Below are 25,092 nucleotides of genomic sequence, written 5' to 3'. Positions count from 1 at the left end.
TGTACTGGAAAGAATGTTTTCAATAGAAAAGGACAGGAAAAAATTGAGAATTTAGTTAATGCAAATATACCTTCTGCAATAACAAAGATTAACTTAAACAGAAAAACAGCGTTTAAAGAGATACGTAGAAAAATGTTTCAGAGAAGAGTTATGTCCAATTTGATAAAGGATGTGAAGAAATATAAGAAAAAGGCAAAATATTACAAGAGAAAAAAGAAATTGAAGCAATTGCAGCAAAGGCATTAGAATTAAAAAGGAAACTATTCATTTTAATTTTGAATAGGATGCGTACATTAGATAAAATGGTTAATGTACTGAAATCACAAAGCAAAAGGAAAAGAGTAGTGAAAAGAACAAACTTTTGTAAAGTGTTTTTAGGAGAATGGATGCATAGTTCAAGTAGTGAACCTTTTTTTAATGAAGAGAGTTATTTTCAAAGTAATAGTTTGCTGCATGCAGTTGACACCAGAGGTCGTGCTTATGAAGTGAAAAATGGTTGCATAATGGAGAAGGAGATAATGGTTCCAAGAGATGAGGTACAAGTGATGGCGGATGAGGCTATGGGGAGACGTCCTAAAGCCCCAGTGTACACTTGGAATTGTAGTAGTATTTGCACTGTGCGTCAGGAATCTATTGATAAATTTCGTGAGTTTCTAAGAGAATATAGTAAAAAGAGTGTAAAACAGAAGATTAAGGTGCTTCAAGGACTAGATCCGTGCAGAGTGAGAGAGAATACTGGTTTGCAGGGTCATTCTCTGGCTTGTCTATCTAGAAAAGTGTGTAAAAGTGTATTTCATCATTTTAGGATGCTGGCTGTTCATCATACTGAAATGAGAAAGTTTGTGAGACGGTTGTATTTTGCTAAAAGTCCAGCAATAAAGTTAGATGAATTGAATAGGGCTCTGTTCCGTGGAACGGTATCAGATGTAGAGAAGGTTATTGATGAAATTCAGTTTTGTTATTTTGGTCCTGAACAAGACAGTGCAGAAAAGGACACAGTAAATGAGGAAGAAGTGGAAGAGAATGTAGAACCCTCTGTAAGTAAGACATTTAATGATCACATAACAAAATTTGCAATAATCTCTAATGAAAGACCAAATGTTACTTGTATTTGTTGCCGCAGAACTCATTATAGAAAACAAACCAGGAATGTTGATCTCTACAGAAAAAGTAAAAATGAAGATAATTATAAGTGGAAGGATTTTGCCACATATATATTTCTTGAAAATTGTTTTGAATTGGGTGAAGATCAGCGTATTTGTAAATACTGTTACAACAAGTTAGAGGAAAATAGAATGCCGACCAGAGCTGTACATAATAATTTAGAATTGGATGTTATTCCTGCCGAACTTTCTGAATTAAATACATATGAGTCTATACTTATTCAATGTGTTCATCCGATCCAGACCATAGTACGTATGGAGCCCAAAACTGGTAAATTACCTCCTTCTGATTTACTGAGAGGTTTAAAAGGAATAGTGGTGTATTTGCCCTTGGATTTGAAAAAAAATATGGAAACTATTGATGCAGATACTTTGGAAACTGAACCATTAGTTATTCTGGTTAATGGTGTACCTACAAAGAATAAGAAGATTTGGCAGGAGCTGGTAGATGTACGGAAAGTACAAAGAGCAAATTTGTATTTGAAAAGGAATAACAAATGGTATGAATCAATTTATATAGAAGAAGAAGAAGAAGAAGATTTACAAGAAGACACAGAAACACCAACTGGACAAATTGAAAAAGTGGACAAGTCAAAGGAAGAAGAAATTTATGAACATTTTAGCATACATCCTCTTCATTCAAAAGAAGTTATGGGAGACAATATTGATCTCTTTCAGATGAAGAAAGCAAAAGGAACTCCCGTGAGTGTATGGGAGGAGAGCTTGGAAGCTCGATGTTTTCCCCAGCTGTTTCCTAAAGGAAAAGGAGGACGATACGATGAACGTCCAGAACAGATTCCAGCTTCTGAGTATCGGACTACAAGACTATATGCAGAAGATCCCAGATTTCGACAAAGTATTCCTTATTTGTTCCATCTTTTATTTGAAAGCGACTTGTCTGCACTATCTTATGCAGTAAATCACATTTTAAAAAGTGGAGTACATTTACAAAATGTGTCTGCTAAGGATTTTATGGAGAAAGTGCAGCACCGAGATGATCATTTGGAAACACAACTGATCAATCTGATGGCTTGTCAGCGTGGGACAAATGAATATTGGTACCGACGCCATGGTGAATTAAAATGCATGTTACGGAATTTAGGAACACCAACATGGTTCCTTACTCTAAGCTGTGCTGAGTACGCTTGGGATGATTTACTGGAGCCAAAGAACTAGGTCAGCAGAGCTGCTCTAGAGCCAGAGAAACCACGTCAGCAGAGCTGCTTTAGAGGGAGAGAACCAGGTCAGCAGAGCTGCTTTAGAGCCAGAGAACCAGGCCAGCAGAGCTGCTTTAGAGCCAGAGAACCAGGTCAACAGAGCTGCTTTAGAGCCAGAGAACCAGGTCAGCAGAGCTGCTTTAGAGGCATAGGACCAGGTCAGTAGAGATGCTTTAGAGGGAGAGAACCAGGTCAGCAGAGCTGCTCTATAGGGAGAAAACCAGGTCAGCAGAGCTGCTCTAGAGCCAGAGCACCATGTCAGCAGAACTGCTTTATAGCCATAGAACCGGGTCAGCAGAGCTGCTTTAGAGCCAGAGAACCTGATCAGCATAGCTGCTCTGTAGCCTAAGAACTAGGTCAGCAGAGCCACTCTAGAGCCAGAGAACCAGGTCAGCAGACCTGCTGTGGAGCCAGAGAAACCAGGTCAGCAGAGCTGCTTTAGAGGGAGAGAACCAGGTCAGAAGAGCTGCTTTAAAGCCAGAGAACCTGGTCAGCAGAGCTGCTCTAGCTGACACTGACTGACTGACACTGACTGATTGATACTGGCTGACTGACAATGACTGACACTGATTGACTGACACTGACTGGCTTACACTGCTGACTGACTGACACTGACTGACACTGATTGACTGACACTGACTGACTGACACTGACACTGACTGACACTGATTGACTGACACTGACTGACAATGACTGACACTGATTGACTGACACTGACTGACTTACACTGACTGACTGACTGACAGTGATTGACTGACACTGACTGACTGTCACTGACTGACACTGATTGACTGACTCTGACTGACTGACACTAACACTGACTGATTGACACTGACTGACACTGACTGACTATTCTCTACTACTCTACTACTCACTCTCCTATTACTCTCTACTACACTTTCTCTACTACTCACTCACTACTACTCACTCTCTACTACTCTCTACAACTCACTCTCTACTACTCTCTACTACTCACTCTCTACTACTCACTCTCTACTACTCACTCTCTACTACTCTCTCTCTACTACTCACTCTCTACTACTCACTTGCTACTACTCACTCTCTACTATTCACTCTCTACTACTCACTCTCTACTACTAACTCTCTACCACTCGCTCTCTACTACTCTCTACTACTCACTCTCCACTACTCACTCTCTACTACTCGCTCTCTACTACTCTCTACTATGCACTCTCTACTACTCTCTACTATTAATCTCTACTACTCACTCTCTACTACTCACTCTCTACTACTCACTCTTTACTACTCTCTACTACTCACTCTACTACTCTCTACCACTCACTCTCTACTACTCTACTACTCACTCTCTACTACTCTCTACTACTCACTCTCTACCACTCACTCTCTACTACTCACTCTACTATTCACTCTCTACTACTCTCTCTCTACTACTCACTCTCTACTATTCACTCTCTACTACTCACTCTCTACTATTCACTCTCTACTACTCACTCTCTACTACTAACTCTCTACCACTCGCTCTCTACTACTCTCTACTACTCACTCTCCACTACTCACTCTCTACTACTCGCTCTCTACTACTCTCTACTATGCACTCTCTACTACTCTCTACTACTCACTCTACTACTATCTACTACTCTCTACCACTCACTCTCCACTACGCTCTCTCTACTACTCACTCTCTACTACTCTATTACTCTCTACTACTCACTCTCTACTACTTTCTCTCTACTACTCACTCTCTACTACTCTCTACTACTCACTCTCTACTGCTCACTCTCTACTACTCGCTCTCTACTACTCTCTACTGCTCACTCTCCACTACTCACTCTCTACTACTCGCTCTCAACTACTCTCTACTACTCACTCTACTACTCACTCTCTACTACTCTCTACTACTCTCTCTACTTCTCACTCTCTACTAGTCTCTCTACTACTTACTCTACTACTCTCTACTACTCACTCTCTACTACACACTCTCTACTACTCTCTACTACTCACTCTCTACTACTCCACGACTCTCTACTACTCACTCTCTACTACTCACTCTCTACTACTCTACTACTCTCTACTACTCCCTCTCTACTACTCACTCTCTACTACTCTCTACCACTCACTCTCTACTACTCTCTCTCTACTACTCTCTACTACTCACTCTCTACTACTCTCTACTACTCTACTACTCACTCTCCACTGCTCACTCTCTACTACTCACTCTCAACTACTCTCTACTACTCACTCTACTACTCACTCTCTACTACTCTCTACTACTCACTCTCTACTACTCTCTACTACTCACTCTCTACTACTCCACGACTCTCTACTACTCACTCTCTACTACTCACTCTCTACTACTCTACTACTCTCTACTACTCTCTCTCTACTACTCACTCTCTACTACTCTCTACCACTCACTCTCTACTACTCTCTCTCTACTACTCTCTACTACTTACTCTACTACTCACTCTCTACTACTCTCTCTCTGCTACTCACTCTCTAATACTCACTCTCTACTACTCTCTACTACTCACTCTCCACTACTCACTCTCTACTACTCACTCTCAACTACTCTCTACTACTCACTCTACTACTCACTCTCTACTACTCTCTACTACTCTATCTACTTCTCACTCTCTACTACTCTCTCTACTACTTACTCTCTACTACTCTCTACTACTCACTCTCTACTACACACTCTCTACTACTTGCTCTCTACTACTCACTCTACTACTCTCTACTACTCACTCTACTACTCACTCTCTACTACTCTCTACTACTCACTCTCTACTACTCCACTACTCTCTACTACTCACTCTCTACTACTCACTCTCTACTACTCTACTACTCTCTCTCTACTACTCACTCTCTACTACTCACTCTCTACTACTCTCTTCTACTCACTGTCTACTACTCTCTCTCTACTACTCACTCTCTACTACTCTCTACTACTCACACTCTACTACTCTCTACTACTCACTCTCTACTAGTCTCTCTCTACTACTCTCTACTACTCACTCTCTACTTCTCACTCTACTACTCATTCTACTACTCACTCTCTACTACTCTCTACTACTCACTCTCTACTACTTTCTCTCTACTACTCTCTACTACTCACTCTCTACTACTCTCTCTATTACTCTCTACTACTCTCTACTACTCACTCTCTACTCTCTATTACTCACTCTCTACTCTCTACCTCTCTCTCTACTACTCTCTACCTCTCTACCGCTCTACCTCTACCTCTCTACCTCTACCTCTCTACCTCTACACCTCTACCTCTCTCTACACGCACACATATGCACATATGTATATATGCATATATGTGCATATGCATTTATATATATATATACACACATATATAAACATATATATATTCTGCATATCTATATAAATACAAATATAAATGCATGCATAAATATACATATATGCATACATATGCATTTTATGTACATGAAAGTTTGAAAAACACTAAATCAAGCAAAGCTAAAAAGCCAACTAATTAGAAACAGAATTGCTTTAACCTAAACGAGGGCGAGACCTATTGCATTTTCAATGCTTGTTTACTTTGGTTCCATCAAGAAGGCATTCAGATGTGTCACACATTTGCCATAAATTCTGAATGGTAGCACTCTAGTTGCTCATTAGATCACTGTAGTAAAGATACTGCTCACCAGGGAAGTCTGCTGCTGGTATTCAAAGTGCATGTTTCAGTCTGCATGTCAGAATTTTTTAATGAAATAGATGAGGATTTGAGAAGTCAAAATGCTCCCTAATTTTTCTTTCTGCAGCACTAATCATAATTTGATGGCAAAATGAACCCCCTCATTTTGTTCCTTTGAAAATTAAATGTTTTATGTGTTACCACTTTATTCCAATCAAGATGGCTTCAGGGGTGCCATACTTGTGTCATAAGTAAGACTGTTAGCGCTCTAGTTGTTCTTTAGAACACTCTGGGACATTCTGTGATTGGGCTATACTTCGGCTACATCGAGGTGATATTTTTGCTACATTTGGGCTCTTTTGTCTCTGGTGGCCATCTTGGGAGACTTATTTGTTATGAAGTTTCCTAATTTCCTTGTTTACTACAGTCTTCTCAGTAGGAAATACTTTCAGTTTTTACTTTGATTCCATCAAGAAGGCATTCAGATGTGTCACACATTTGCCATAAATTCGGAATGTTAGCACTCTTGTTGCTTATTAGATCACTTTAGTAAAGCTACTGCTCACCAGGGAAGTCTGCTGCTGGTATTGAAAGTGCATGTTTCAGTCTGCATGTCAGAATGTTTTCAAGAAATAGAATAGGATTTAAGAAGTCACTCAAAATGTGTCCTAATTTGTCTTTTTTCAGCACTAATCATAATTTCTATGGCAAAATGAACCCCCTCATTGTGTTCCTTTTAAATTAAACTACTACTCTCTACTACTCACTCTCTACTACTCACTCTCTACTACTCACTCTCTACTACTCTCTACTACTCTCTACTACTACTCTCTACTACTCACCCTCTACTACTGACTCTACTACTCTCTCCTACTCGCTACCACTCACTCTCTACTACTCTACTACTCACTCTCTACCACTCACTCTTTACTACTCTACTACTCACTCTCCTACTCTCTACTACTCACCCTCTGCTACTTAATCTATACTATTCACTCTCTACTACTCGCTCTCTACTACTCTCTACTACTCACTCTCCACTACTCACTCTCTACAACTCGCTCTCTACTACTCTCTACTACTCACTCTCTACTACTCACTCTCTATTACTCTCTACTACTCACTCTCTACATCTCTCTCTACTACTCACTCTCTACTACTCACTCTCTACTACTCTCTCTCTACTACTCTCTACTACTCTCTACTACTCACTCTACTACTCACTCTACTGCTCACTCTCTACTACTCACTCTCTACTACTCTCTACTACTACTCACTCTCTACTACTCTCTCTCTCTACTACTCTCTACTACTCACTCTCTGCTACTCACTCTCTACTACTCTCTACTACTCTCTACTACTCACTCTACTACTTACTCTCTACTACTCTCTACTACTCACTCTCTAGTACCCACTCTCTACTACTCTCTACTACTCACTCTCTACTACTCACTCTCTACTACTCACTCTACTACTCACTCTCTACTACTCCCTACTAATCACTCTACTACTCACTCTCTACTACTCACTCTACTACTCACTACTACTCACTCTCTGCTACTCTCTCTACTACTCTCTACTACTCTTTACTACTCACTCTCTACTCTCTGCTCTCTATTACTCATCCTCTACTCTCTACCTCTCTACCTCTACCTCTCTACCTCTACACCTCTACCTCTCTACCTCTCTCTACCTCTCTCTACACGCACGCATATGCACATATTTATGCATATGCATTTATATATATGTATGTGTATATATATACATACATATATAAACATATATCATCTGAATATCTATATAAATACAAATATAAATGCATGCATACATATACATATATGCATACATATGCATGTTATGTATATGAAAGTTTGAAAAGCACTAATAAAAGCAAAGCTAAAAAGCCACCTAATTACAAACAGAATTGCTTTAAATTAAACGAGGGCTAGACCTCTTGCATTTTCAATGCTTGTTTACTTTGGTTCCTTCAAAAAGGCATTCAGATGTGTCACACATTTGCCATAAATTCGGAATGTTAGCACTCTAGTTGCTCATTAGATCACTTTAGTAAAGCTACTGCTCACCAGGGAAGTCTGCTGCTGGTATTGAAAGTGCATGTTTCAGTCTGCATGTCAGAATCTTTTAATGAAATAGAAGAGGATTTGAGAAGTCACTCAAAATGTGCCCTAATTTTTCTTTCTGCAGCACTAATCATACATTCTATGGCAAAATGAACCCCCTCATTTTGTTTCTTTTTAAATTAAGTGTTTTAAGAGTTACCACTTAATTCCAATCAAGATGGCTTCAGGTGTGCCATACGTTTTTCATAAGTAGGACTGTTAGCGCTCTAGTTGTTCTTTAGAACACTCTGGGAAGCTGCAGTAGAACACAAAGGATTCAACTGACAGTCTCTGCCCTTGTTGGATGTACATGTTTTACTGAGAATGTCAGACTTCATTCTCACATGACTGAGAAAGATAATGTGAATTTACAGAAAATATGCTCTCAGTTTAGCTTATAGATCACCTTCCAAACCTCTGTGGGAAAAGCATGAGAAAATAGTTGTCTCTCAAACATGATTCATGATATCACAGCAGAAGGCTTTTTCACATGGTAACATCACCTTAGAACACACCACAATTCCTAAAATGAGTATGGTACCATTAACAAATGATTTATAATGTAACTAAAGTCTTACAACCTTCTATTAACTGCAATGTTTTTTAATGAGATGCTATCATGTATATTGGTCCCAAGATGGCTGCCAACACTTTTTGGATGAAGTGCTGACAGCCAATCAGATCTCACGATGAGATGTGTGGTTAGGCTCCGCCCAGATATATCTCTGATTTTACTTTTGATTTTCTCAGGAACTGCTGAACGGATTTACACCATTTCACCATTTAACCAAGGGCTACCTCTTTGCCAAATTTGCTGTAATTCCGTTCAGCAGTTCGGGCTGTAGCTGCGATTAAAGGTTCCTATGGAAAATTGCATGGGGAAAACATGTTTTGGGACCGCTCTTTTTTCTCGGCCCCCACTTGATGAATCACCCCGAGACTTTCAGGATAGGAGCGGACCGGAGCGCCCCACCAGTTTTGAAAACTTTGCGAAGATTCGTCAACCGGCGCCAAAGTTATTCCAAATAGAATGTTGCGGATTTCCTATGGATAATAGGTCCTAACCATAACTACCTACTGGCAGCCGCCAGTAGGTAATATATATATATATATATCTATATTACCTACTGGCGGTCGCCAGTAGGTAGTTATAGTTAGGACCCTCTTACCATAGGAAATCCGCAACATTCTATTTTGAATAACTTTGGCGCCGGTCGACGAATCCTGGCGAAATTTTCAAAATAGGTGGGGCGTTGAGCTCCGCTCCTACCCTGAAAGTCTCGGGGGGATTCGTCAAGCGGGGGCTGAGATAAAAGGGGGGTCCCAAAACGCGTTTTTCCCATGCATTTTTCCATAGGACCTTTAGACAGAGCTACAGCCCGAACGGCTGAACAGAATTTAATGAAATTTGGCAGAGAGGTAGTCCTCAGGTCAAGGAAGTGCCTTTTGTAGGTCTGGTGTAAATCTGTTCAGTAGATTCTGAGAAAATAGCATTTAAATCAATATATATATCTGAGCCAGCTTACGGTGCGCTTACGGTGCGCTTACCGTACGCGTACGGTGACGTGCGCGAGCGCGATTCTGATTGGCTGTTAGATCTTAGTAAACATTCGAATCGGTCGAAACCAGGAAGCGGAGGCCGCCATTTCGTGTGTTTCAGTCAGAAAAAAAAGGGAGATAACTTGAAAAGGGGGCAAGGAAGAGAGTTACAGACCCCCTAACATTTGAAAGGGGGTCAAAGAAGGACAGAAAAGTACAAAAAAAACATTTATTTATTTTTAAAAAAATCGCGGGGTACGCGTATGGTAAGCTCACCGTACGCGTACGGTAGAAAAAAAAATAAAAAAAGAAATGAAATGCAGATTTAAGTGTTTAGATATTAGGGGGCTCTAAAAAGAGCCGTTGTGTTTATGAAGTGATTTTTAGTGGTACCTACAAGTAAGTACCGATGCAGAGTCTAAGGTTCAAGAGGAAGACTCTGTTCCCTTCATCATTGAAGTGCACACCATCACCTCTATAAATGTCTTGCATGTCGTAACGCAAGTTGTTGTGGTAAATGGAACCCATACCATAGTCTCGGAGAAAAGCAGAAACAGATTTGTTGACGTGCTTTCTTGCTTTGTCAATCTGTGGACAGAAATGATTGGACCAGTTCCATTTTTGCCTTTGGCATATGTTAGAAAACACAAAGGCAGTTTTAGGGAAAAGTGAAAACAGTTGTGCAAAGGTCTCCTTCATAAGCATTTCCAGACCTACCCCAGTCAAAGTGCCTAGGTCATTGCCACCACAGTGCACTATTATGAGGTCAGGGTGTTGGATTTGCATGAAGGATTTCACCAATGGCATCAATTGGTGCCACTTTAACCCTCTCTGACCAATCCATTTAATGTCTACATTTGGCAAAGCAAGGTCTCTCACCATACCTGTTTTCTCTGCATACTTTTCACTCCAGAAGACATAGCTGTGCCCTACAATCCACACTGTGAACATCTTCAAAGGAGAACTGGATGCACTCAGGAGGTGTAATTCAGTAGAATGGTAAAAAGAAATGAAAGACAGTTTGGAAATGGAGGCATACATATTTTTTTTTTTTTTTAAATAAACTGATTGGCTGTTTCATACCATTCTACAATAAAAACTAGGCTGTATGTGTAAATTTATAGAAGCATGTTTTGTATTGGTACAGAAAAATGTGTTACCAAAGAACAGTACTATGGATTTGCTGTTAGGTTTGATAAGTCAAGCACTCCTGCTCTTTGGAAATGAAACATTGTTTGGTGAACGTCTGACCTAACTCTGCACAGCAGTGTTTCATGAGCTGTTGCTATGGTAGCAGGCAGAAGTCAAGTTGGGGGAAGGGTACTAGGCAGAAGTCAAGTTGGGGGAAGGGTACTTTTGGAAAAGGGTTGGTTTTCAACCAATAGAAATGTGTGATTACATTTGAAAAAAAGGGGGAAGCACTGAGATTTGAAACTTACATGTATATGTGTGGAAAAAGAGAGGGAAACTTTGCCATTATCTGGTTCTGCTGAGAGGAGAGAGGTGTACAGAACAGAGATCCTGGCTCTGATAATCTGCTGTTTGAGTGCCACATTTCTTTCACAACTAACTAATTTTAAAGGTGAGTTTAGAGTTTGAGAGGGGATGTATATGGTAAATTAAGAAATGAATAATAGAATTGGAATTCCTTTTGTTGAAGTTGTGTTTATCATTTTCTGTTTTGGGAGAAATTTAAATGTTAGGAACATGTAAAATAATATGGACTATCTTTTCACGATAAATTAAGGTGTACTGGTATAAATAAGGAATACTTTAAGGGTTTGAGGTTGCACTCAGTAATGCAAATACATTCAGCATCAGTAAGGCTGGTTGCCCTTGCTGGAGTGTAGTCAGTCACCCAGGCTACACATGTTGTTGGTCTCAGAAAGCTGTTTGGTATTGCTCTGGTGATTTTACATTTGCATTAGATGGAAAGGGGGAGGTATTTTTTTCTGCAGAAGCAGACTCTTAGCACACAGCCAGCTGCATATCCTGTGGAATCATGCATAGTATTCACAACCGAGTGGGGTTTGAGGTTTCAGTCAGTAATGAAAATACATTCAGCATCACTAAGGCTGGTTGCCCTTGCTGGAGTGTAGTCAGTCACCCAGGTTACACATGTTGCTGGTCTCAAAAAGCAGTTTGGACATGTGCTTTTTTAAGAATCTGAAAAGTGGATTCATAATGTGTCAGACTGTAAAAGTACTTATCACTTGCCAAAAAAAAGAGTAGTAAGTGTGCTTTCAAATTGGCAAAGAAATTTCGTTTTGTGACTAATAAGAAAACATGACTCTGTGTGCAAATAGGAATTACAGGCAGAGATTTATTGCGTATTGCTCTGGTGATTTTACATTTGCATTAGATGGAAAGGGGGAGCTATTTTTTTCTGCAGAAGCAGACTCTTAGCACACAGCCAGCTGCATATCCTGTGGAATCATGCATAGTATTCACAACCGAGTGGGGTTTGAGGTTTCAGTCAGTAATGAAAATACATTCAGCATCACTAAGGCTGGTTGCCCTTGCTGGAGTGTAGTCATTCACCCAGGTTACACATGTTGCTGGTCTCAAAAAGTAGTTTGGACATGTGCTTTTTTAAGAATCTGAAAAGTGGATTCATAATGTGTCAGACTGTAAAAGTACTTATCACTTGCCAAAAAAAAGAGTAGTAAGTGTGCTTTCAAATTGGCAAAGAAATTTCGTTTTGTGACTAATAAGAAAACATGACTCTGTGTGCAAATAGGAATTACAGGCAGAGATTTATTGCGTATTGCTCTGGTGATTTTACATTTGCATTAGATGGAAAGGGGGAGGTATTTTTTTATGCAGAAGCAGACTCTTAGCACACAGCCAGCTGCATATCCTGTGGAATCATGCATAGTATTCACAACCGAGTGGGGTTTGAGGTTTCAGTCAGTAATGAAAATACATTCAGCATCACTAAGGCTGGTTGCCCTTGCTGGAGTGTAGTCAGTCACCCAGGTTACACATGTTGCTGGTCTCAAAAAGTAGTTTGGACATGTGCTTTTTTAAGAATCTGAAAAGTGGATTCGTAATGTGTCAGACTGTAAAAGTACTTATCACTTGCCAAAAAAAAGAGTAGTAAGTGTGCTTTCAAATTGGCAAAGAAATTTCGTTTTGTGACTAATAAGAAAACATTACTCTGTGTGCAAATAGGAATTACAGGCAGAGATTTATTGCGTATTGCTCTGGTGATTTTACATTTGCTTTAGATGGAAAGGGGGAGCTATTTTTTTATGCAGAAGCAGACTCTTAGCACACACCTAGCTGCTTATCCTGTGGAATCATGCACAGTATTCACAACCGAGTTGGGTTTGAGGTTGCAGTCAGTAATGCAAATACATTCAGCATCACTAAGGCAGGTTGCCCTTGCTGGAGTGTAGTCAGTCACCCAGGTTACACATGTTGCTGGTCTGAAAAAGCAGTTTGGACATGTGCTTTTTTAAGAATCTGAAAAGTGGATTTAAAATGTGTCAGACTGTAAAAGTATTTATCACTTGCCAAAAAAAAGAGTAGTAAGTGAGCTTTCAAATTGGCAAAGAAATTTCGTTTTGTGACTAATATGAAAACATGACTCTGTGTGCAAATAGGAATTACAGGCAGAGATTTATTGCGTATTGCTCTGGTGGTTTTACATTTGCATTAGATGGAAAGGGGGAGCTATTTTTTTGTGCAGATGCAGACTCTTAGCACACAGCCAGCTGCTTATCCTGTGGAATCATGCACAGTATTCACAACCGAGTGGGGTTTGAGGTTTCAGTCAGTAATGCAAATACATTCAGCATCACTAAGGCTGGTTGCCCTTGCTGGAGTGTAGTCAGTCACCCAGGTTACACATGTTGCTGGTCTGAAAAAGCAGTTTGGACATGTGCTTTTTTAAGAATCTGAAAAGTGGATTTAAAATGTGTCAGACTGTAAAAGTATTTATCACTTGCCAAAAAAAGAGTAGTAAGTGTGGTTTCAAATTGGCCAAGAAATTACGTTTTCAGACTAATATGAAAACATGACTCTGTGTGCAAACAGGAATTACAGGCAGAGATTTATTGCGTTATGCTCTGGTGATTTTACAGTTGCATTAGTAGGAAAGGGGGAGCTATTTTTTTGTGCAGAAGCAGACTCTTAGCACACAGCCAGCTGCTTATTCTGTTGAATCATGCACAGTATTCACAACCGAGTGGGGTTTGAGGTTTCAGTCAGTAATGAAAATACATTCAGCATCACTAAGGCTGGTTGCCCTTGCTGGAGTGTAGTCATTCACCCAGGTTACACATGTTGCTGGTCTCAAAAAGTAGTTTGGACATGTGCTTTTTTAAGAATCTGAAAAGTGGATTCATAATGTGTCAGACTGTAAAAGTACTTATCACTTGCCAAAAAAAAGAGTAGTAAGTGTGCTTTCAAATTGGCAAAGAAATTTCGTTTTGTGACTAATAAGAAAACATGACTCTGTGTGCAAATAGGAATTACAGGCAGAGATTTATTGCGTATTGCTCTGGTGATTTTACATTTGCATTAGATGGAAAGGGGGAGGTATTTTTTTATGCAGAAGCAGACTCTTAGCACACAGCCAGCTGCATATCCTGTGGAATCATGCATAGTATTCACAACCGAGTGGGGTTTGAGGTTTCAGTCAGTAATGAAAATACATTCAGCATCACTAAGGCTGGTTGCCCTTGCTGGAGTGTAGTCAGTCACCCAGGTTACACATGTTGCTGGTCTCAAAAAGTAGTTTGGACATGTGCTTTTTTAAGAATCTGAAAAGTGGATTCGTAATGTGTCAGACTGTAAAAGTACTTATCACTTGCCAAAAAAAAGAGTAGTAAGTGTGCTTTCAAATTGGCAAAGAAATTTCGTTTTGTGACTAATAAGAAAACATTACTCTGTGTGCAAATAGGAATTACAGGCAGAGATTTATTGCGTATTGCTCTGGTGATTTTACATTTGCTTTAGATGGAAAGGGGGAGCTATTTTTTTATGCAGAAGCAGACTCTTAGCACACACCTAGCTGCTTATCCTGTGGAATCATGCACAGTATTCACAACCGAGTTGGGTTTGAGGTTGCAGTCAGTAATTCAAATACATTCAGCATCACTAAGGCAGGTTGCCCTTGCTGGAGTGTAGTCAGTCACCCAGGTTACACATGTTGCTGGTCTGAAAAAGCAGTTTGGACATGTGCTTTTTTAAGAATCTGAAAAGTGGATTTAAAATGTGTCAGACTGTAAAAGTATTTATCACTTGCCAAAAAAAAGAGTAGTAAGTGAGCTTTCAAATTGGCAAAGAAATTTCGTTTTGTGACTAATATGAAAACATGACTCTGTGTGCAAATAGGAATTACAGGCAGAGATTTATTGCGTATTGCTCTGGTGGTTTTACATTTGCATTAGATGGAAAGGGGGAGCTATTTTTTTGTGCAGATGCAGACTCTTAGCACACAGCCAGCTGCTTATCCTGTGGAATCATGCACAGTATTCACAACCGAGTGGGGTTTGAGGTTTCAGTCAGTAATGCAAATACATTCAGCATCACTAAGGCTGGTTGCCCTTGCTGGAGTGTAGTCAGTCACCCAGGTTACACATGTTGCTGGTCTGAAAAAGCAGTTTGGACATGTGCTTTTTTAAGAATCTGAAAAGTGGATTTAAAATGTGTCAGACTGTAAAAGTATTTATCACTTGCCAAAAAAAGAGTAGTAAGTGTGGTTTCAAATTGGCCAAGAAATTACGTTTTCAGACTAATATGAAAACATGACTCTGTGTGCAAACAGGAATTACAGGCAGAGATTTATTGTGTTATGCTCTGGTGATTTTACAGTTGCATTAGTAGGAAAGGGGGAGCTATTTTTTTGTGCAGAAGCAGACTCTTAGCACACAGCCAGCTGCTTATTCTGTTGAATCATGCACAGTATTCACAACCGAGTGGGGTTTGAGGTTTCAGTCAGTAATGAAAATACATTCAGCATCACTAAGGCTGGTTGCCCTTGCTGGAGTGTAGTCATTCACCCAGGTTACACATGTTGCTGGTCTCAAAAAGTAGTTTGGACATGTGCTTTTTTAAGAATCTGAAAAGTGGATTCATAATGTGTCAGACTGTAAAAGTACTTATCACTTGCCAAAAAAAAGAGTAGTAAGTGTGCTTTCAAATTGGCAAAGAAATTTCGTTTTGTGACTAATAAGAAAACATGACTCTGTGTGCAAATAGGAATTACAGGCAGAGATTTATTGCGTATTGCTCTGGTGATTTTACATTTGCATTAGATGGAAAGGGGGAGGTATTTTTTTATGCAGAAGCAGACTCTTAGCACACAGCCAGCTGCATATCCTGTGGAATCATGCATAGTATTCACAACCGAGTGGGGTTTGAGGTTTCAGTCAGTAATGAATATACATTCAGCATCACTAAGGCTGGTTGCCCTTGCTGGAGTGTAGTCAGTCACCCAGGTTACACATGTTGCTGGTCTCAAAAAGTAGTTTGGACATGTGCTTTTTTAAGAATCTGAAAAGTGGATTCGTAATGTGTCAGACTGTAAAAGTACTTATCACTTGCCAAAAAAAAGAGTAGTAAGTGTGCTTTCAAATTGGCAAAGAAATTTCGTTTTGTGACTAATAAGAAAACATTACTCTGTGTGCAAATAGGAATTACAGGCAGAGATTTATTGCGTATTGCTCTGGTGATTTTACATTTGCATTAGATGGAAAGGGGGAGCTATTTTTTTATGCAGAAGCAGACTCTTAGCACACACCTAGCTGCTTATCCTGTGGAATCATGCACAGTATTCACAACCGAGTTGGGTTTGAGGTTGCAATCAGTAATGCAAATACATTCAGCATCACTAAGGCAGGTTGCCCTTGCTGGAGTGTAGTCAGTCACCCAGGTTACACATGTTGCTGGTCTGAAAAAGCAGTTTGGACATGTGCTTTTTTAAGAATCTGAAAAGTGGATTTAAAATGTGTCAGACTGTAAAAGTATTTATCACTTGCCAAAAAAAAGAGTAGTAAGTGAGCTTTCAAATTGGCAAAGAAATTTCGTTTTGTGACTAATATGAAAACATGACTCTGTGTGCAAATAGGAATTACAGGCAGAGATTTATTGCGTATTGCTCCGGTGATTTTACATTTGCATTAGATGGAAAGGGGGAGCTATTTTTTTGTGCAGATGCAGACTCTTAGCACACAGCCAGCTGCTTATCCTGTGGAATCATGCACAGTATTCACAACCGAGTGGGGTTTGAGGTTTCAGTCAGTAATGCAAATACATTCAGCATCACTAAGGCTGGTTGCCCTTGCTGGAGTGTAGTCAGTCACCCAGATTACACATGTTGCTGGTCTGAAAAAGCAGTTTGGACATGTGCTTTTTTAAGAATCTGAAAAGTGGATTTAAAATGTGTCAGACTGTAAAAGTATTTATCACTTGCCAAAAAAAGAGTAGTAAGTGTGGTTTCAAATTGGCAAAGAAATTACGTTTTCAGACTAATATGAAAACATGACTCTGTGTGCAAACAGGAATTACAGGCAGAGATTTATTGCGTTATGCTCTGGTGATTTTACAGTTGCATTAGTAGGAAAGGGGGAGCTATTTTTTTGTGCAGAAGCAGACTCTTAGCACACAGCCAGCTGCTTATCCTGTTGAATCATGCACAGTATTCACAACCGAGTGGGGTTTGAGGTTTCAGTCAGTAATGCAAATACATTCAGCATCACTAAGGCTGGTTGCCCTTGCTGGAGTGTAGTCAGTCACCCAGGTTACACATGTTGCTGGTCTGAAAAAGCAGTTTGGACATGTGCTTTTTTAAGAATCTGAAAAGTGGATTTAAAATGTGTCAGACTGTAAAAGTATTTATCACTTGCCAAAAAAAGAGTAGTAAGTGTGGTTTCAAATTGGCAAAGAAATTACGTTTTCAGACTAATATGAAAACATGACTCTGTGTGCAAACAGGAATTACAGGCAGAGATTTATTGCGTTATGCTCTGGTGATTTTACAGTTGCATTAGTAGGAAAGGGGGAGCTATTTTTTTGTGCAGAAGCAGACTCTTAGCACACAGCCAGCTCCTTATCCTGTGGAATCATGCACAGTATTCACAACCGAGTGGGGTTTGAGGTTGCACTTAGTAATGCAAATACATTCAGCATCACTAAGGCTGGTTGCCCTTGCTGGAGTGTAGTCAGTCACCCAGGTTACACATGTTGCTGGTCTGAAAAAGCAGTTTGGACATGTGCTTTTTTAAGAATCTGAAAAGTGGATTTAAAATGTGTCAGACTGTAAAAGTATTTATCACTTGCCAAAAAAAGAGTAGTAAGTGTGGTTTCAAATTGGCAAAGAAATTACGTTTTCAGACTAATATGAAAACATGACTCTGTGTGCAAACCGGAATTACAGGCAGAGATTTATTGCGTTATGCTATGGTGATTTTACAGTTGCATTAGTAGGAAAGGGGGAGCTATTTTTTTATGAAGAAGCAGACTTTTAGCACACACCCAGCTGCTTATCCTGTGGAATTATGCAGAGTATTCACAACTGAGTGGAGTTTGAGGTTCCACTTAATAATGCAAATAAAAACATGTTAAATAATATGGACTATGTTTTCACCATAAATTAAGGTGTAGTGGTATAAATGAGGAATACTTTAAGGGTTTGAGGTTGCAGTCAGTAAAGCAAATACATTGAGCATCAGTAAGGCTGGTTGCCCTTGCTGGAGTGTAGTCAGTCACCCAGGTTACACATGTTGCTGGTCTCAGAAATCTGTTTGGTATTGCTCTGGTGATTTTACATTTGCATTAGATGGAAAGGGGTAGCTATTTTTTTATGCAGAAGCAGACTCTTAGCACACACCTAGCTGCTTATCCTGTGGAATCATGCACAGTATTCACAACCGAGTTGGGTTTGAGGTTGCAGTCAGTAATGCAAATACATTCAGCATCACTAAGGGTGGTTGCCCTTGCTGGAGTGTAGTCAGTCACCCAGGTTACACATGGTGCTGGTCTCAAAAAGTAGTTTGGACATGTGCTTTTATCAGAATCTGAAAAGTGGATTCAAAATGTGTCAGACTGTAAAAGTACTTATTACTTGCCAAAAAAGTAGTAGAATGTGTGCTTTCCAATTGGCAAAGAAATTTCGTTTTCTGCCTAATTTCAAAGCATGACTCTGTGTGCACACAGGAATTGTTTTTAGATATTTAATTTGTGAATGTGTTATTGTGATTTTCACTTCTAGGAAAGGGGTACTTAGTATTTTAAGATTTGAAAAGATCATAAAAAATGTAGAAATATATTTAAATATAAAAAAGGAATTTTTTTTTGTTTTTTTCAGGTATTGCTGAAGAGCAGTGAACAAAATTTAAGATGCCTACAAAATCCAGAGTAACGAAAAACCACAAAAAAACTATATTTGAAGACAACTGGAGGACCTAAGTTAGTTGGAGATGCTCATGCTGGGAAAAAGAGAAAGTCTTCTGGTAAGCAGACAAAAGATTTTTTAAAGAACATCTTCAAAAAAAGGAAAAATGTACAAAATGTCTGTACTGGAAAGAATGTTTTCAATAGAAAAGGACAGGACAAAATTGAGAATTTAGTTAATGCAAATATACCTTCTGCAATAACAAAGATTAACTTAAACAGAAAAACAGCGTTTAAAGAGATACGTAGAAAAATGTTTCAGAGAAGAGTTATGTCCAATTTGATAAAGGATGTGAAGAAATATAAGAAAAAGGCAAAATATTACAAGAGAAAAAAGAAATTGAAGCAATTGCAGCAAAGGCATTAGAATTAAAAAGGAAACTATTCATTTTAATTTTGAATAGGATGCGTACATTAGATAAAATGGTTAATGTACTGAAATCACAAAGCAAAAGGAAAAGAGTAGTGAAAAGAACAAACTTTTGTAAAGTGTTTTTAGGAGAATGGATGCAAAGTTCAAGTAGTGAACCTTTTTTTAATGAAGAGAGTTATTTTCAAAGTAATAGTTTGCTGCATGCAGTTGACACCAGAGGTCGTGCTTATGAAGTGAAAAATGGTTGCATAATGGAGAAGGAGATAATGGTTCCAAGAGATGAGGTACAAGTGATGGCGGATGAGGCTATGGGGAGACGTCCTAAAGCCCCAGTGTACACTTGGAATTGTAGTAGTATTTGCACTGTGCGTCAGGAATCTATTGATAAATTTCGTGAGTTTCTAAGAGAATATAGTAAAAAAAGTGTAAAACAGAAGATTAAGGTGCTTCAAAGTCTAGATCCATGCAGAGTGAGAGAGAATACTGGTTTGCAGGGTCATTCTCTGGCTTGTCTATCTAGAAAAGTGTGTAATAGTGTTTTCCATCATTTTAGGATGCTGGCTGTTCATCATACTGAAATGAGAAAGTTTGTGAGATGGTTGTATTTTGCTAAAAGTCCAGCAATAAAGTTAGATGAATTGAATAGGGCTCTGTTCCGTGGATCGGTATCAGATGTAGAGAAGGTTGTTGATGAAATTCAGTTTTGTTACTTTGGTCCTGAACAAAACAGTGCAGAAAAGGACACAGTAAATGAGGAAGAAGTGGAAGAGAATGTAGAACCCTCTGTAAGTAAGACATTTAATGATCACATAACAAAATTTGCAATAATCTCTAATGAAAGACCAAATGTTACTTGTATTTGTTGCCGCAGAACTCATTATAGAAAACAAACCAGGAATGTTGATCTCTACAGAAAAAGTGAAAATGAAGATAATTATAAGTGGAAGGATTTTGCCACATATATATTTCTTGAAAATTGTTTTGAATTGGGTGAAGATCAGCGTATTTGTAAATACTGTTACAACAAGTTAGAGGAAAATAGAATGCCGACCAGAGCTGTACATAATAATTTAGAATTGGATGTTATTCCTGCCGAACTTTCTGAATTAAATACATATGAGTCTATACTTATTCAATGTGTTCATCCGTTCCAGACCATAGTACGTATGGAGCCCAAAACTGGTAAATTACCTCCTTCTGATTTACTGAGAGGTTTAAAAGGAAGAGTGGTGTATTTGCCCTTGGATTTGAAAAAAAATATGGAAACTATTGATGCAGATACTTTGGAAACTGAACCATTAGTTATTCTGGTTAATGGTGTACCTACAAAGAATAAGAAGATTTGGCAGGAGCTGGTAGATGTACGGAAAGTACAAAGAGCAAATTTGTATTTGAAAAGGAATAACAAATGGTATGAATCAATTTATATAGAAGAAGAAGAAGAAGAAGAAGATTTACAAGAAGACACAGAAACACCAACTGGACAAATTGAAAAAGTGGACCAGTCAAAGGAAGAAGAAATTTATGAAAATTTTAGCATACATCCTCTTCATTCAAAAGAAGTTATGGGAGACAATATTGATCTCTTTCAGATGAAGAAAGCAAAAGGAACTCCCGTGAGTGTATGGGAGGAGAGCTTGGAAGCTCGATGTTTTCCCCAGCTGTTTCCTAAAGGAAAAGGAGGACGATACGATGAACGTCCAGAACAGATTCCAGCTTCTGAGTATCGGACTACAAGACTATATGCAGAAGATCCCAGATTTCGACAAAGTATTCCTTATTTGTTCCATCTTTTATTTGAAAGCGACTTGTCTGCACTATCTTATGCAGTAAATCACATTTTAAAAAGTGGAGTACATTTACAAAATGTGTCTGCTAAGGATTTTATGGAGAAAGTGCAGCACCGAGATGATCATTTGGAAACACAACTGATCAATCTGATGGCTTGTCAGCGTGGGACAAATGAATATTGGTACCGACGCCATGGTGAATTAAAATGCATGTTACGGAATTTAGGAACACCAACATGGTTCCTTACTCTAAGCTGTGCTGAGTACGCTTGGGATGATTTACTGGATTTTCTACGAGAGGCAAATTCAAACATTAAAAACATTGAATACAAGACAGCAGGAGAACTGTGCTCATTGGATCCGGTTAATGTTTGCAGATATTTCAATCATAGATTTGAGGCTATGATGTCCTTCATCTGCAATAAAAAAAATCCACCTCTTGGAGAAGTAGTGGATTTCTTTTGGAGAAAAGAGTACCAGGCAAGAGGTGCTCCTCATATTCATATGCTGTTGTGAATCAAGGATGCCCCAAAGTTTGGAACAGATACTGATGAAGCAGTGTTATCTTACATTGAAGAATATGCAACATGTGCTATACCAAAAAGCACAGAAGAGAAAAAGTTAAAGGAGCAAGTTTTACGTTTCCAAAGTCATCGGTGTGGAAAATACTGTTGACGGAAGTACAAGAGCAAAGATAAATACTACACTAAATGTCGATTTGGATTTCCTAGACCTGTTCTTTCAAATGGAAGAGTAAACAGTTTTATGTCATCTGTGAGACATACTATCACAAGAAAATCACCTAAGAATACCTACAACCTAAAAAGAAAAGAAGAATCAAAAAATATAAATGACTACAACCCAGTCATTTTATCCATGTGGAATGCTAACATGGATATACAGTATGTAGCTGACAATTCCATTGCTGTTGCTCGATATGTAACGTCTTACATTACTAAATCTGAAAAAACTGAATTGAAAGAAATGTGGGAAGAGATTTCTCACGAGAAGACTGTCAGTAAGAAGCTGTACAGTTTCAGTTTAAAGATGTTATCGCATCGAGAAATTGGATCCTACGAATGTTCAGATAGGTTATCTTCTGCAAGTCTCTACTCGAAATCAAGAAGAATAATTTGGGCAAGTTTAGGCCTTGCAGCAATGAGAAATCGGGTACTAAAATCTGTTGGAGAAATTGAATATTTGGCCGAGAATGACCCAGAAAGTACAGATATTTTGAAATCAAACATGTTGGACACATATTATCCAAAAAGAAGTCATCATCTGGAGAACATGTGTCTCTATGAAGTGCTGCAGAACTACATTTATTCACGGAAAGCCGCAGAAGACATCAACAATGGAAAATATAAAGTTATTGGTGAGGAAGGATGTTTGGTGAAGCAAACAAAAGGAAGTTTGATAAATCACAGGAAGCTGAGTTGCGACACTACTGACAAAAAGGAATTTTACTACTTGGCTCTTTTACAGCTGTTTAAACCATGGCGTACAGAGGACGAACTACTGGGAGAATTTCAAAGCTATGAAGATTCTTTTAATGCTTGCAAAGACAGCATACAATGCAGTACATTCTCAACTTATCTGCAAATGTTAAATGAAGAAATTGAACAGGAAACTACAATTGCAGCTGAAGTAGCAAGAGACAGTTCTCAAGACAGCCAAAGTTCAGGAACACTCAGTCAAGATCCCCTAGGACAACCAATCGTTGAAAATGAAGCATCAATAGCCATGAATGAAGTGGAAACGGCTATGAATCAAGCTCAAGAAGAATTTATAGACTTACAAAATTTGGAAAGAAAACTGAATGAAGAGCAGCAACAAATTTATGAAGAGATCAGAAGCAAAATTGATCACGGGTTTCTACATGAAAAAAAAGAGTGCTCATGCACATCATTTCATCCAATCAGGATGTATGTAAGCGGACAAGCTGGAACTGGAAAAAGTTTCTTAATAAAAGTCATCAGAAGCTACCTACAGCAAAAAACGGATTCTACTTTGTCTTGTGTGGTTACTGCTCCAACTGGGTTAGCAGCATATAACATAAAAGGAATCACCTTACATCGTTTGCTAATGTTACCAGTGGAGCATGAGAACAAAATACAATACAACAAGCTAACTGGAGAAGCATGCTTGGAAGTTTCAAGAGTATTGAAGAAGATGCAAGTTCTCATTATTGATGAGGTGAGCATGGTATCAAACTTAATGCTTGCCTTTGTGCATTTAAGAATGCAGCAAATTCTAAGGACAGACTATGACGTGTTATTTGGTGGAAAACATATCATAGTTTTTGGGGATCTTCTACAACTTACTCCAGTTAAAGGACAACCAGTGTTTAATACTGTGACACATGAAGACACAAAGAAGTCATTGGGAAGCATCGGTAATGCAAATATTTGGTCCTTCTTTGAGTACAAGGAACTTACTACTAATATGAGGCAAGCAAACGATGAAGAATATGGAAGTATTCTGAAAGATATCAGAATTGGACTACTCACAGAAGTTGGCAAAAAAGCATTACAGAGTCGGCTGCTACATAATTTATTTCCAAAGGAAGAAATAGTTGCACAGAAGATATACAAGAACATTGCAGAAAAGAAAAGTGTCATCTGCTTAATGCCAACTCTACGTGAATGCTCAATATTCAATGAGGAGCTTTTAAAATTGGAAAAGGAAGATATCAGGAAATTGGAAGCAGTGGACAAAATTGAGGATGGAAGAATTACAATCACATTAACAGGCACACTGAAAAATAAATAGGAATCACTAGAGAAGAACATTTCCAAAACAGCTGGATTAGAAAAAAATCTATATGTTTGCATGAACTGTAGAGTATTTTTAAGGAGAAATTTGGATGTTGAAAAAGGTTTAGTTAATGGAGCTATGGGAAGAGGTGTGGGTTTTATTAATTATCAGAAAAAAGATGGAATTGAATGTTTAAAAATAAAATTTGATCAGATAGAAGAAGTTAAAGACATTTGTCGTTGTTCAGTTCGTTTCATGCTTGTGAAAGACTTATATGTACGTAGGAAGCAGTTTCCGTTTTCTCTAGCATATGCTGTAACTATTCACAAGTCTCAAGGATTGACATAGATTGTGCTTTTGTGAACATTGGTTCAACTGTGTTCAAAGAAGGTATGGCTTATGTAGCTTTGTCACGAGTGAAAACATTATCTGGTTTATTCATGATAGACTTTGATGAATCAAAAGTTAGTGCTGATACAAATTGTGTAAAGGAGTATAATAGATTAAGAAGAACCTATGCTCCTCATTTAGGTCAGTATCCTGTGTTGGAGAAACGTGTAGTTTCTCGTAAAAGGAGAAATGAGAATATCTGTAATGAAGATGTAGAGAGGAGGAAAAAAAAAAGGAGTGATGTAATTGCAAGCAAAAAGAAAAAGGAAAATGAAGAAGAGGTTGTAGGATGTCATTTTGAAAATAGCTCTGGTGTCAACTGCTACGCTAATGTAGTGCTGAATGTTGCATTTTATCTGGAAAGTTTGCAAGAGCAGATAATAGTAAATCAGAGAAAAAGATTCTGTTCTGAGTTGAGTCTCCTTTTTCAAAAGCTGAGTAATGATAAAACTCAAATAGGAAGTGCTACTGAAATTAGAAAACTTTTAGATGTATGTTCAGAACGAACACAGTTTTCTCAAAATGTACAGCAAGACGCACAGGAATTCTTGATGTTTTTTCTTCAGGTACTGGAAGAAGAAGGGGTTCCCATTAAAAATATGTTTGGTGTCTCTTATAAATGGGAACATAGTTGTGAAAACTGTTACAATACATGTGGCTCTAATGTTGATTCTGAAAGGTTTATTTATTTAACATTG

This window comes from Triturus cristatus, chromosome 4_1 (assembly GCF_964204655.1).
Source record: "Triturus cristatus chromosome 4_1, aTriCri1.1, whole genome shotgun sequence".
In the NCBI taxonomy this organism is placed as follows: domain Eukaryota; kingdom Metazoa; phylum Chordata; class Amphibia; order Caudata; family Salamandridae; genus Triturus; species Triturus cristatus.
Note: the sequence above shows the minus strand (reverse complement) of the source record.